Here is a 15,127-nt window from a genome sequence, read left to right as displayed (position 1 = left end):
TTACCCTGTCTGTATCTATTCTTACAATAAAATAAACAGCAATGAACAATAATCATGTATATTTTTTGCAAAGTAGTATCAAATTACACAGTAACATCAGACAATTAAAATGTATAGAGTTCTTTTAGGAAAAAGATTTACATGCAAATAATTCAAGGAGAATCTTATCAGTAGCTCAATTATAACATCATCAGAATAAAAATGTTACTGGGCACACACCATGGAATTATATACTTGATAATCCAATAAACTTGTATTAAGCTCTTATTATATCTAAAGTACTCTATGAGGGAATACAAGCTCAAATAAGACCTTAAGGAGTTCACAGTCTACTGAAGAGGCAGCATGGAAACAATTAAAATACAATGAACATTACAAGAGAGACATGCACAAAATATTCTGAGAGCACCAAGAAGTTTGAGAGTAATGAAAACGTCAAAGAGAAAATGACAAGCTGGTTGTTGAAGGTTGAAGATTTGACCAGGCTGAGAACAAGTAAAAGAAAAGTAAATTACACACAGAGAAAAATATGTGTAAAAACACAGAGGGATACTATGTTCAAAGCTTACTCAGGGAATTAGTAAAGCACAGGGTCCATAATAGCATATTTTATGATAGACTAGTCATCCATAATACTGAAAAGCAGGCTGGAATCCGAGTTACATGATAAAAATGTATTTTAGGTAGACAATTTTGGCAACAACGTTCAGAAAACTAACCAAAAAATGTTGGGAGACAATCCTCCATGGGTCTATCATGTCTCTATAGGTCTTTATCCAATTTTGTTCTTTTTTTTTTTTTTAAAGCAAACAGCCTTAAAAGATAAAGATAGTGACTTTATCTCAGGGTAAAGGTTGGGCAGGTTTCCAGGAAGCACCTTTAAAGATTGGGGTTTCTTAAGTTCAAGATTACTCAATTGTGATATAAACTGCGAACACAACTTCCACCTGGGTCAATCTCCACATTGCCCCTGAGTGACTGGGGAGACAAGCAGAACCAATGGGAATATGAAACTCGCGCTTCCTGCTGTGCCTTGAGAAAAATTCATTTGTCTCTGACACAGTAGGCTCTTGTCTCTGTCAACATCTATGAAACTGTGGAAGACTAATTTGTTAGCTTGCAAGTGGGGTAAAATCCAAGACATTTCACTGTTTTTGACAAAACAAGAGGAGACCAGAGCAGGTCACAGGAAGACCAATTACCAAGCTATGCGGTATTAAGAAAAGAAAGAGAGATCTCAACATTAAGAATTATAAGGAAAGGAGGAAACAGATGTAAGAAACATTTTTTTTTTTACAGGGAAAAAGGACAAGATTTGGGACTGATTAAATGTGGGAGGTGTGGAAGAGTGTAGGTTGAGTAGGACTATAATGTCTCTCATTGGATGACTGATGGATGGTTATGTCATTAACAGGAAAAGATAATATAAGAACACAGGAGCAAGTGCAATGTAAAAAGCCATAGAGTCTGAATATACAGAATTAAAAAGATATTAATGTAGAGATACCTACTGGACTATTGCAAATTAGGTTTGTAGTTCCAGAAAGAGGTCAGGAATAGAGATAAATCACTGAGAATCAGCTACTGAAAAAGATTCAGAAGACCCCTGAAAGACCCTGAGAACTTGTCAGGGTATCCACAAAGTCAACTTTTTTAATTTTCAATTTTCACACTATTGAGATGTTATTTGCATTTTTACTATGTTGACATTTGCTTTCATACTGCAAATTCAATATGAAACTGCTGGTCCCTAAGAACAAAAAAGGGCAGTGGAACCAAGTTGCAGTAGTAGCCACCAAATTTAACACAACCTTGTGCTCATAAGATACCAACTAAATTTAAGAATATTTTGGAGAAGCAGCAAAAATCATTTATTTTTATTAAACAATGACCTTTAAATACACATTTTTTAAAAAAAATTCTCTTTGTATGAATGAAGTACAATGGTTTCCTGAGGAAAAGCACTTATGCAGTTAGTTGAGTTTCTACATGAGCTGCTCTTTTTATTAAAAAAAAAAAAACAAAAACTTTTTATTTGAAAAAAATGATTGACAAACAAATGATAGTTATTCAGATTTGGGTATTTGGCAGACATTTTCTTGAAAATGAAAAAAAAGGAAGACTGTCACTTAAAAAAAATAACTGTCAGGAATATTGCTAATAATAAAATTTGAGCTTTCAACTGAAAATTGTAATTGTGTAAAACTCATATACACCACCTTGAGATTCCCAATACATAAAAGGCCATTTTCTTGAGATGGGTAGTGATATTGACAAATGAGACATTTTACATTTGTAAGATCTGCATAATAAACAAAAACTTTGCAAAGGACCAATGCACCTCAGTAAAAGTCACGTATGGACAGAAGAGTTAAATAGACCAAAGGACTTTTTTTTTAACATACAGCTTTGTTGAGATACAGTCCACATACAATTCATATTTAAAGTGTACAATTTAATGGCATCTAGTATATTCAGAGTTGTTCAAACATCACTACATTAATTTTAGAATATTTTCAACACCTCCAAAGAACCCCTTAACACTTAGTTGCCACACCCAAACCCTTGTACCCAGAAGCCCTGGGCAACCACTAATGTATTTTCTGTCAGCATAAATATGCATGTTCAGGACATTTCACAGACATGGAATCATAAAATATATGGGCTTTTGTAAATGGCTTCTTTCATCTAACATAACGTTTTCAGGGTTCTTCCATATTGTGGCATGAATCAGTGCTTCATTTCTTTTTATAGCCAATATTTTATCAGATGGATACTCCACATGCTACTTATCCATTCATCAGTTGACGGGCACTGGTTGTTTTCACTTTTCTGCTATTATGACGAATACTGCTATGAACATTCATGTACAAGATTTTATGCACATACCTGTTCTCATTTCTCTTGGGTATATTCCAGAATTGCTGGGTCATACAGTAACTGTATCTTTAGCCTTTTGAAGAAATGCCAGACTATATCCCAAAGCAGCTGCACTATTTTTTTGTTGGTTTTTAAAGATTTATTTTTTTATTTACTTTAGAGAAAGAGAGTGCATGTGTGAGTGGGGGAAGGGGCAAAGAGAGAGCAGACTCCCCATCCCACGACCCATGAGATCATGACCCAAGGCAAAACCAAGAGTGGGACGCTTAACGACTGAGCCACCCAGGTGACCCACAGCTGCACTATTTTAAAACCCCACCAGCACAGTTTTCAACATCCTACCCAAAATTTTGGTATATGGTGTGAGGTAGGGATACAACTCAATTTTTTTGTATGTAAATACCTCATTTTCTCAGCATCATTTGTTGAAAAGGCTATTTTTTTCTTTATTGGACTATCTTGATATCCTTGTCAAAAATTAACTGACCAAGAATGGATGAATTGTTGGACTCTTAAATCTATGACAACTAAATTTGACAAAGGCACAAAAGTAATTCACTGGGGAAAGAACAGCTTTTTCAACAAATGATGCTAGAATTACTGGATAGTCATATACAAGAAAAAAAAATCTTCAACCCATTCTTTATAATATAAACAAAAATACTTCAAAATGGATCAAAACCTAAATGTAAAATCTGAAACTATAAAAATTCCAGAAAATGGGAGAAAATCTCCGTGATCCTGAATTGACTTGGATCAATACATTTTTAAATATAGATTTAAAATATATCACTGACATTAACTAAATGCTAGTGGTATAACTTTTTATCTTGGTCACTTAGTATTTCATACATAGATACATCCTAATGACTGTAATTTCTCCCCTGTTGTTGAACATTTAGATTATATTCAATTTTCTAAATTACAAATACTGTAAATACCGCCTTCATATATTCAATATTACTTATGCACATGACTTAACTATTTTTATCAGATAGATACCTAAACTAGGAATTACTGGGTCAAAGATTATGTGCATGTTAAATTTGTAAAGCTACTGCCAAATTGCTCTACCATAAGGTGTATCTTACAGAAGAGTACAAAAGGGTATGAAAGAGTTCTTTGCTTTATATCTCTCCTAACACTGAATTCTAATCAGTTTATTTTTAACAATGTGACAACAAATATGGTAATTTTTAACTTGTATTTTTTATTGTTAATTAAGGTGAGGAGCTTTTCATTTACTTATAAATAATTCATATTTCTTATATAAATTGAATTACTCATCATATCTTTTGTTTACTTTTCAGTTGGGTTTTTTTTTTTCTTCTTCTTAATGATGCCAAGAATCCAAGAATCTGTTTTCATATTAGGGACATACTACCCCTTTGATGCATTTTGCAAATATTTTCCTTGTTTCTTTTCGTCTTTATTTTCTTTCACCTAAAATCTTTTTGGCCTTTTAATGTATTTTGTATCTTTATAATTTATGAGATTAGAAACAATAAAAATTGACAGAGAAAGGTAAGCCAGTAAAGAGTACAGAGAAAGGACATCAAAGAGTTAATAAGCAAAGAACGAAGAGTGTCATTTTTTCCTGAAAGATAATGAAAGAAAGTTCAGTTTCAAAATTGAGGGAATAATCAACAAATTAAACAACCTCAAGAGGGTCAATTAGGATCCAGATTTTTAAACAGTCATTGGATTTGACAATTATATTATTAGTGACCTTTGTAAAAAAACATGTTTCCAAAGAGAGATAAGATTGGGTGTTATATTCAACTAATGAATCGCTGACCACCACATCAAAAACTAATGATGTGCTATATGCTGGCTAATTGAACATAATAATTAAAAAAAAATTGAGATCCCAGATTGCAGTTATTGAATAAACAATGAGTTGGGAAGTGGAGTAGTGGTGATAATAAATGTATAGTACTGGGGTGCCTGGGTGGCTCAGTCGATTAGGGGTCAGACTCTTGATTTCCACTCAGGTCATGATCTCAGGGTTCTGAGATAGAGCCCGACGTTGGGCTCTGCACTCAGCAGAGAGTCTGCTTAGGATTCTCTTTCTCTCTCCTTTTGCCCCACATATCTCTAAAATAAATAAATAAATCTTAAAAAAATTTTTTTTATAGTATGCTGTCTATACATCTGGTAGTGAAGGGAAAGGGGGATAACAGTTTGAGGTTCTAGAGAATGAGAAAGACAACGGAATAGAGTTAAAAAGACACAATTATACAAACAAGTTTGAAGACAACAGGGAGAGAAGGCGAAGAAGTTGAAACCTCATGATTTCTATTATATTTACAGAGTTGGATATGAAGTTGCTTGATATGATATACAGCATGTAGACATGATAGAGAGGGTAGGGTAAGAGGATACAGGAAATAAAGATTTGAACAAATACACAGAAAAATGACAACTGGAGAAGAAACGGAAAGTACTATAGATGCAGACATGTGTCACTCCCTTATAATGCCTAGAACAATGTGTTGTACATAGATGGACTCATTGAATGGGTTTAAAATTTAATTTTAGATAATTAAAAAATATACATGCTTTAGGAAATTTAGTTTTTATATATAAATTTTATGTAACCAGTATGCTAATATGATAAGTACACTGTGATGTGATTTCTCAAGAATAAAAAATTATTCTATTTATTTAATTTCTATAGAAGTACATAAAAAATTCAGATTAAGGGGTTGGCAATTTGATGAAGTGAAAGCAACTGAATTTTATATTTAAAACACAGCATGAAAGATTTGCAAATGTCACTACAAGTGGAATGTTTAAAATTTCTCTAGGCACTTAATAAATAATAATATTTTAAATATAGGGCACCTGGGTGGCTCGGTTGGTTAAGCGACTGCCTTCGGCTTGGGTCATGATCCTGGAGTCCAGGGATCGAGTCCCGCATCGGGCTCCCTGCTCGGCAGGGAGTCTGCTTCTCCCTCTGACCCTCCCCCCTCTCATGTGCTCTCTCTCATTCTCTCTCAAATAAATAAATAAAATCTTTAAAATAAATAAATAAATAAATAAATAAATAAATAAATAAATAAACAAACAACCCAAGAAATAAGAAAAATGTTAAATATTATAAAATGTAAGAATAATAATGAATTAGTCAAGTTTCTATCTAAACTATATTACCAGGAGTAAACTGTCAAATCATTTCTAAAATAAAAGGAAAAGTAAAAAGTACTAAAATTGTTAATCAATGGTAAAGCTTGTATCTAAACAGAGTTAGAATGAATACGTAACTAAATGTATTCAGCTACTAAATGTATTCAGCTACTAACGGTACTCTGAAAATGATTTTTTAATTAATAAACTAACAACAAGGGGGAAATTAGGTAAGGATTACATGGGAACTCTCTGTACTACCTTTGAAACTTTTCTGTAAACCTAAAATTATTCCAAATAGTGAGTTTATTTTTTAAAACTAAAAATTAATTTTTTTAAATTTTTTACTTTAAAATAATTTTATACCTAAAGAAAAGTTGCAGAAATAATACAGAGAATTCCCATACACCTTTTACAAAGCTTACCCTAATATTAGCATGTTATATAATGAATATTATCAAAATCTTGGAATTGCTTTCACATTTTGAAGTGCTTATCCTGCATATCATAAAAAAATCTCTGTGTCATAAAGCAGTATTTTTACTGCAAAATTTCTTTGACATGGTTTGTTCTACTCATCTCAGGTGATTAAAAGAACACATTTCTATTTGCAAGCAGAGTAAAACAAAGTAGTGTTTTCACCTATCAATTATATTCCTCAACTTTCTAGAATGTATTCCTATTTTGGAAATGAGTATCCTTCAAGTGGATGAATAATAAAGTATTTATTGAAAATTATATAAGACATATTAATTTTCAAAAGAATTTCTAGAAAGCAATCTACAATTTTCAAAAATGTTACAGGATGAGCTAAGTGAGGGTTTGAAGACCAAGAATCTGTATAAGGACCCGCCTGTATAATATTATTATGATTTTCACCTAGTAGTCTCAATATCCAAGGTATGAAAGAGTGGTGGATGGTAAGTTAGACTGATCTAGAATTGGTGGATAGGCATTGTGAAATAAAAGGACATAAAAATTGAGAGAAAAACTTAAGTGAGGTCAGATGAATGACAGATTTGAAGGCAGTGAAACTTAGAGGTACAAGGGGTAGGAGAATTCTATGCAAAGAACTGAAATTATATAAGAAAAGTCAGGAAAAGATTACAAAGGATGAGAAGCTTTAGTCAGACAATAGAATATTAGAACGTTAGATTTCATAAATAGAACTGTAAGGGATGATGATATACAGCATGTAGACATGATAGAGTAGGGCTGAAAAAGAACGAAGTTCAACAAACCCTGAAATTAGGATGATTATTGGGTTACAACAATGAAGTCAGGCCACCATCAGTTAGATTATTCCATACCTTTCCAGCTTGGGAATCCTTGATAGATACCTATACAAGTCACAATTAAATTCACTTAAACATCTTTAGACTATAAAGATATAAAAATTATTAAAATGTTCATTTTATCTGGCTTCTGTTGGACCCAAATAAATAACACAATTAAAAAAAAAAAAAAGACTGCCAAAGAAGAAATGTTAAATTATCTTCAGAAGGGAGTATTAGAGCAGGATTGTCATTTCACAACAGTTTTTTCCTAGTTTTTTTCTTTTTTTTTTAAAAGATTTTATTTATTTGACAGAGAGAGACACACAGCAAGAGAGGGAACACAAGCAGGGAGAGTGGGAGAGGGCGAGGGAGAAGCAAGCTTCCCACGGAGCAGGGAGCCCGATGCGGGTCTCAATCCCAGGACCCCGGGATCATGACCTGAGCCGAAGGCAGACACTCAATGACTGAGCCACCCAGGAGCCCCTTTCCTAGTTTTTCAAATAATGCCTACTATTATTAACTTGAACTGGAAGTAATATAGAGTTATTCATAAAAGTTTTATTTCTTCAAAAAGTAAAATCAGTGATTTGAAATATTTTAAAATTCAAGAAATGTATTCCAAACCAATGCTATAAAGAAATATTAAGCATTCAATAAATGCCTACTAACTCAGCATGGAAGGATCTGAAGTACATGTAAAAATCATGCTGAGATTTAATATAAAGTCATTGTTCTGAGGAGACCAAGAAAAAACAATGACTGAGACTATAACTGATATGAAAATATGAGTGGAATTTTTATTAAAATAAAAAGTACTGATTATCATAAATGTCCCATTTATTAGAGAGTTAGGATTTAAATAACAGTAACAAGTGATCATATAGGCACTAAGTAACAAAAAATATAGTAAAAAATACAGACAACTACTACTTCCAAAATTTTAAGTCTTCATTTAGTTCAGTTTTAACAGCTGTAAACACTATATGGACCCCTGGGAGTCAACTACTATCAAAAATTACAAGTTATTAATAGACATACAAAAAAATTTATTATTCAGAGAAACTACTACTTTGTAAGGTCCATAAAAAAAAATATTTCAATTCCAGGATAATTCATTACTCATTTCTAAGAAATAATTGGTACACAATGGAGATTTCTTGATAGCCAAGACATGTACATAAATAAAGCATGTAATTAAATGAATGTATAAATTCTCTCTTGCAAAAAAAAATCTCTTTCATACACTGATTATCAATGGATATGTCAGCATTATGGCTAAACCTCCCAGTTTTTCCTGAATATAAGTAAACAATAAATATACATCTTTTCAAAATGCATATGTTAGAAATCTAAACCATTTCAGAAAGTTGAGGGGAATTGACTATCTTTTGGTGTGAGTGGGGCAGCAAACTTTAGATTATGATTTTTCTAATATATAAACATGACTGATTTTACATTTTTTCCAAACCCCAAATTTGTAACTGCTAATACACACATTTCATTGTGAATTTTTCATTATAATAACCATGAAAGACTACGGACTCTGAGAAACAAACTGAGGGTTCTAGACGGGAGAGGGGTGGGGAGATGGGTTAGCCTGGTGATGGGTATTAAAGAGCACATGTATTGAATGGAGCACTGAGTGTTATACGCAAACAATGAATCATGGAACACTACATCAAAAACTAATGATGTAATGTATGGTGGTTAACATAACATAATAAAAAAAATAATGTATTGTTTGAAAAGGAAACATTATGATTAAAAATGTACTAGATGATCAGTAAAGCTACCCTGAAACTAACAGTTTACCACACGTCCTCAATAGAAATTGCAAGAATATTCTGAAATACCTCAACATTACTCTATATGATCTTTGAAACTATTAATCAAAGATTCTTAATAATAAATAATTCTTAAACATTTTCTATCCTAAACATGCATATCCCAAACTCATTTCTAACTATAATCTATTGAACCAATTGTTTATCAGAAGAAATTGAAGGGGGCGCCTGGGTGGCTCAGTCGTTAAGTGTCTGCCTTCGGCTCAGGTCATGATTCCAGGGTGCTGGGATCAAGCCCCGCATCGCATTGGGCTCCCTGCTCCGCGGGAAGCCTGCTTCTCCCTCTCCCACTCCCCCTGCTGTGTTCCCTCTCTCGCTCTCTCTGTCAAATAAATAAATAAAATCTTAAAAAAAAAAAAGAAATTGAAGAAAAAAGTTCAAAGATGTTGCTCAGATTCTGGAGTGCTAGTACAAGCACTGTGGTAGGCAAATGTATTTTAACAAGTAAACAAGTTGGTGAAGCCTATGAATACTTAAGCTAGATCTGGTTTTCAAAGAAATAATGCTAACTGATATCAAATAATTTTACTACACTCACTAACTTTTGTTTAATGATGTTCAGTCATTTTTACAGATTATCTTCTGATTAAAAATTCAGTTGACTTCAGACAACCCATTTAGTGTAACATGGTCACAAATTCCCTTAATTTTTCTGTCTGTTGATTTAATAGCTTTACAGAGGCTTAAATGATGGAAAACTATTTGTAAAAATTTAAGATAAAAAATTATGTAAGTTTTGACCTAGGTATATATCCAATGTACAATTAATCAATTTTTTCTTTTTTGGATCATACTACTGGTTATGTATCTTAGAAATCTGTCCGCTTAATTTCATTCGGTAATGTTTTATAGTTTTAAGTATACAAGTCTCATATATTTTTTTGTCAGATTTGTCCCTGTATTATTGATGTTATGGTAAACACTGCTTTTTGTTAAATTTCAAATTTTTTATTGCTAGAGAAAAATACACTCAATTGAAAATACTGATCTTGAATCCTGTAAACGTGCTAAAGTCAATTATTAGCTCTAGGACCTTTTTGTAGATTCTACAGGATAATGTACATAGATGATCATATCACTGGTGAATAATGACAGATTTACTTCTGCTTTTCTAATCTATATGCTTTTCTTTTTATTGCCTAACAACTCTGTCTAGAACCTCCACGACAATGTTAAATAGAAGTGGTGAAAGCATTCAGCCTTTCAACAACAAATACAATGTTACCATTGGTTCTTCATAGATGCTTTCTGTCAGGCTGGGAGTTCCCCAATATTCCCAGTCTGCAGAGTGATTCTATGAGGAATCAATGTTAGATTTTGTCAAATGTTTTTTCTGCATCTAAGACGTCACCATATAGCTTTTCTTTCATTATTTCAGGTGGGAGGATAAATCCAGTATCTGTTACTCTGTCAGAAAGAGGAGCCTCAAATTCCTTTAGTTTTGGATAATGAAAAATACACTTTGATTCACTGAATGTAGTCAAGTATGCAAATATATAGCTCATAATTATTAAAGATCTGTTTCTAACTCATCTATTAATAAATTAGCAATCCCTCAGATAAAATGACTAAACTCAGTTTAACTACTGTTACCAATATCCTATAGCAAAATATAGTATTATATTCCAATATATGGTATAATGAGCAGTAATAACATTTCAGGCAGAAATCTGAAGCAGACCAATGAATTCTGGCAGAGTTACAAAGTATAAATATGAAGTCCACTTAAATCAACAGCAGGTATCATGGTTATATTAGAAGCATGTGATGTGAGATATTAAGAGATGAATGATGCATAGCCTGATCTAATGTCAGTAAATGTTCACAAAAAAGTAAATCAAGAAATATTAAGTTTAAAAAGAAAGACTTCAGTGAAATGATGGCAATCATCTTTCAGGACTGACCTGAAATGAAGAGAATACTCATTGCTGAGCACTTGATTATTTGGACATAATTAATGTTCCAAACAGAATACATGGTGTGAACAAGAAGTTGTGGTTTGATGTGAGGTCGGTTAAATTAAACAAAAAAGAGAGAGAGAGAGACACTTCAAAAGGTCAATGAGATTAGCTTCCTTGGCTCTAATTTGTGAATACAGAACCATTGCTCCTAGGGGAAATAAAGGGTTAGGTTCCTGCAATGCCTTGGTTACATTCTTTGTCAACAAGTTAATATCACTACATAACTTTGTTTTTTGTGTCTTTTTGTTTAGAGAGACATTATTTTATTTATATTTATATACACACATATAAAAAAGCTGAGCCACCCAGGCACCCCTATCAGTGGTTTTAAATCAGTGGTTCTTAACCATTTTTGAAGTCTTGGATTTTTTTTGAGAATATGATAAAAGTTAAGTATCCTCTAGAAAAATCACACATTAAAAAATTATGATTTTAATGGATTTATGGACCTCCAATAGGTCCATAAACAGACCTCCATTCTAAATGATAACCCCTGAATCATGGTTTAAAAATGCCAGCTTTAAAGGTTATAGGCAGGGGCGCCTGGATGGCTCAGTCATTAAGCGTCTGCCTTCGGCTCACGTCATGATCCCAGGGTCCTGGGATCGAGCCCCGCATCAGGATCCCTGCTCAGCAGGAAGCCTGCTTCTCCCTCTCCCACTCCCCCTGCTTGTGTTCCCTCTCTCGCTGTCTCTCTCTGTCAAATAAATAAATAAAATCTTTAAAAAAAAAAAAGGTTATAGGAAAAATTTTAAAGCATTCATTGATAACTACTTCAGATTTCAACTAATGCTTAAATCTTCGTATTTACAAAATAGCCATCATTATACCTATCAGCTTACATTTTCTGAATGCATATTACAATAATGATTATAGTTTATCAGCTAGATATAATATACAGTGTCATAGAACATAAAATGCATTTGCAGTTTTCACTCTTTCCAAAACAAGTTTTCCTTGCCTTTCTTGCAGAATTACTATTTTTAAAAAATCAACAGAATATAACCAGAGAAGCAATACATAAACTAATTTGGAGAGCTCTTCATGCTTCTTAAAACACTCCAATTTGGGGACATGAACATATAAAGTGTGAAGTTTCATAGCACATCGATATTTATATCAACTTTATAATTTTATTTGGTTCTCTACATATGAAATATCTAAAAATATTGATTGTAATCCAGTATCCCTTCACTCTCAAAGAAAAAGTCTGACTGCCAAAAACACTTTCATTTAAAAATTTTATTTTTCAAAAACAATTTTATATCTGTTTTACAACTGACACATTAACTTGGTAAATGTTTGTAAAGTACTAACAAGAAAGCAAGTGGTATTTTTTAAAAAAGAGAACAACAGAGAAAAATATCAGCAATTACTTCAGCATTAACCAATAACAGTTAATCAACAAAGGAAATTATACCTTTTCCATAATTATATATTAAGGTATGAAGAACTGCTAAGTGGAAATGTTCTATATTAAAAATTTCAAATGGTACCGGATATTTAGTACGAAGACTAAAAAATAACTTACTGCATTTTAAGTACAGAGGGTTCAGACATTGAGAACACTTCTTAATGGCTAAAATGATTGCTTAGTAGGAGAAGTTGAGAAGTTGTCTCCTGATAAAGGGATAGGAGACCGGGCAGGGGTCTGAAGATAGGAATTATTCACGTAAATTCTGAAGAAAATAAGAAAGGTGACTAAAAGCAAACAAAAGAATTGAAAAAAGGTTGACGGCCCAACTTCGTCTGAAAACTTGGGTTATTCTGCCTCTGTATGAACAGAACGATTTTATGCAAGTTTCTATCCATCATTTATTCTGTTATCATCTTGACTTCTTCTGGCATGATATGCAATTTGGAGTAACTGTGATTCAGAATATCCTAAGTAACCAGTCAATATTTACAAATTATGTATGTTGCTATTTTTTTCATAATTATCCATGTCAGACAGTTCTAGCTATACTTCAGGAAATGTGGCTATATTTATGAATGAATATGTAGAGATGTAGTATCGTAATAAGTGTTTGTTGATGATAGCTTACGTAAAACAAGAACACTGTCATCTTTCTCACATAGCCAAACACAGGATAAAGAATTCCTACCTCTGGGAATGAAAGGTTTAGTCTATTTCTTATCTCCTACTATGAAATATATATAATGCAAATTACATATACATTTAAGTGGGTATGAAGGGGTTTTTAATATAAAATTATATTAGTAAAGGACTAATCCATATGTTTTTGCATAAACTATTTTATATTCTCTCTACATATAAAAATTTGAAATAAATGGACAATAGGTTTGTATTAGACACAGATGTTAATGTTAAATCAACTGTTCTATACATCACACAGAAACCTATGTTAATGCTAAATGAAGAAATTTCCCTTAAATGTTCCACAAGGTCAAGTTACATTATGAGTTACTCCTTAAAACACAGGATTAATAAATAATACCCAAAGTATTTCATAGACCCTGTCATTTGAAATCAATATTTATGGATATGAGGCAATTCCATAACAAGTAATATAGAGACACTCTAATTTTGCCTCTGTCACAATTATGAGATAGATTTAGTTTTTAAACTTTTATTATAAATAAATGATAAATTAAGTCTAGTTTTTTAGTTTGCATTATAAATCTAACTACTGAGAAATATGTTAACTTCAAAAATTCTAGTATTATTTTTATTCTCTGGGCATGAAGTAGATTCTTTTAATGAATTATTATTAAAGGTGATTATACTTATTTGTAAGTGTATTATGAAATATATGTATATATTTATACAAAATTTTACCCATATAAATAGAATTTCACCTCTAGATATCCCAATCTCAGCCTACCACCTTTTTTTAGTTTAACATATAGGGGTGGAGAGAAAAATATTCAGAGTCAGAGATCATAAACGTGCAAATGTGATAGAATATTTATGTTATCTGCTTATGCCAAATTCTAGTCATTAGCACTATATTTCCTAGGTATGTTATCCACCTATGTAAGGCTTTAGGGCCAAACTGCAGTTCTGCTACTTACTAACTGCACAGCCCTGCACTTTTTTTTTTTTTTTTTTTTTTTTTTAAAGATTTTATTTATTTATTTGAGAGAGAGAGAACGAGAGATGAGAGCATGAGAGGGAGAAGCAGACTCCCCGCTGAGCAGGGAGCCCGATGCGGGACTCGATCCCGGGACTCCAGGACCATGACCTGAGCCGAAGGCAGTCGCTTAACCAACTGAGCCACCCAGGCGCCCCCAGCCCTGCACTTCTTATAAACAAGTATTAATTCAGACACCATCAAGGGTCTAACAAATTAGCCAGTGTCTGCCTGTTTCTTTCTCTTTTTTTCTCTACACACACACACACACACACACACACACACACAGTGACATAAGGACATGAGACCTCTGGATCAGAGACAAAGACAATTTATTGCTCATGGCAAAGACAGCAGCCAGAGCAATAACTTAGTGCTATTTCCCTGAGTTCCAATCCTCATGGGGCAATGCAATGAAGGCTGGATATTACTGGCACATGCAGCAGAGAACAGCACAGGAGAGTAATCCTAAAACTAAGAAACTCTCATCTTCTAAAGGTTTCTACTCTGTTGCAGAAAGAAAGATTACCCATTACTCTAGTATATAAGCAAATCTACAGGAAGGGAAAGGTGAGGTCTTTTATTTTTAATTTTGGGATGTCTCCCAGGAGGGACATGTTACTAGTTTGACTATCCAGAAATTTTTCCTTATACAAAACACTGGCAATGTAAATGCCTTTGCTTAGAGACTGTGCAGGCACATGAAAAATCTATCAGCTATCTCCCAACACTCAGTTTTCCATCTCTAAATGGGGATAATAACAGATGCAATGAAATTATATTGAAGTATTATAAGAATGGAGTAACTATCTGAGACACACAGACCTGAAACAAGGGACGACTGGGTGGCTCAGTCGGTTAAGTGTCTGCCTTCAGCTCAGGTCATGATTGAGTCCCACATCGGGGTCCTTGCGGGAAGTCTGCTTCTACCTCTGCCTGCC

General features: G+C 33.0%; 1 protein-coding gene and 1 non-coding gene across 5 annotated transcripts in view; one reads left to right on the top strand and one right to left on the bottom strand.

Moving 5' to 3' along the window:
* Positions 1–15,127, bottom strand: part of ADK (adenosine kinase) — a 506,764-nt gene that overhangs the window by 286,685 nt on the left and 204,952 nt on the right. The gene's annotated exons all lie outside the window — the stretch shown is intronic.
* On the top strand, positions 11,000–11,068 carry LOC116644441. The gene has a single exon (XR_004301757.1). It is a non-coding gene; the product is annotated as a small nucleolar RNA SNORD2 (small nucleolar RNA).

Source organism: Phoca vitulina, unplaced genomic scaffold (assembly GCF_004348235.1).
Source record: "Phoca vitulina isolate PV1807 unplaced genomic scaffold, GSC_HSeal_1.0 scaffold29, whole genome shotgun sequence".
NCBI classification, from domain to species: Eukaryota; Metazoa; Chordata; class Mammalia; order Carnivora; family Phocidae; genus Phoca; species Phoca vitulina.
The sequence above is the reverse complement of the archived record's forward strand: the minus strand, read 5'-3'. Positions and strand labels throughout refer to the sequence as shown.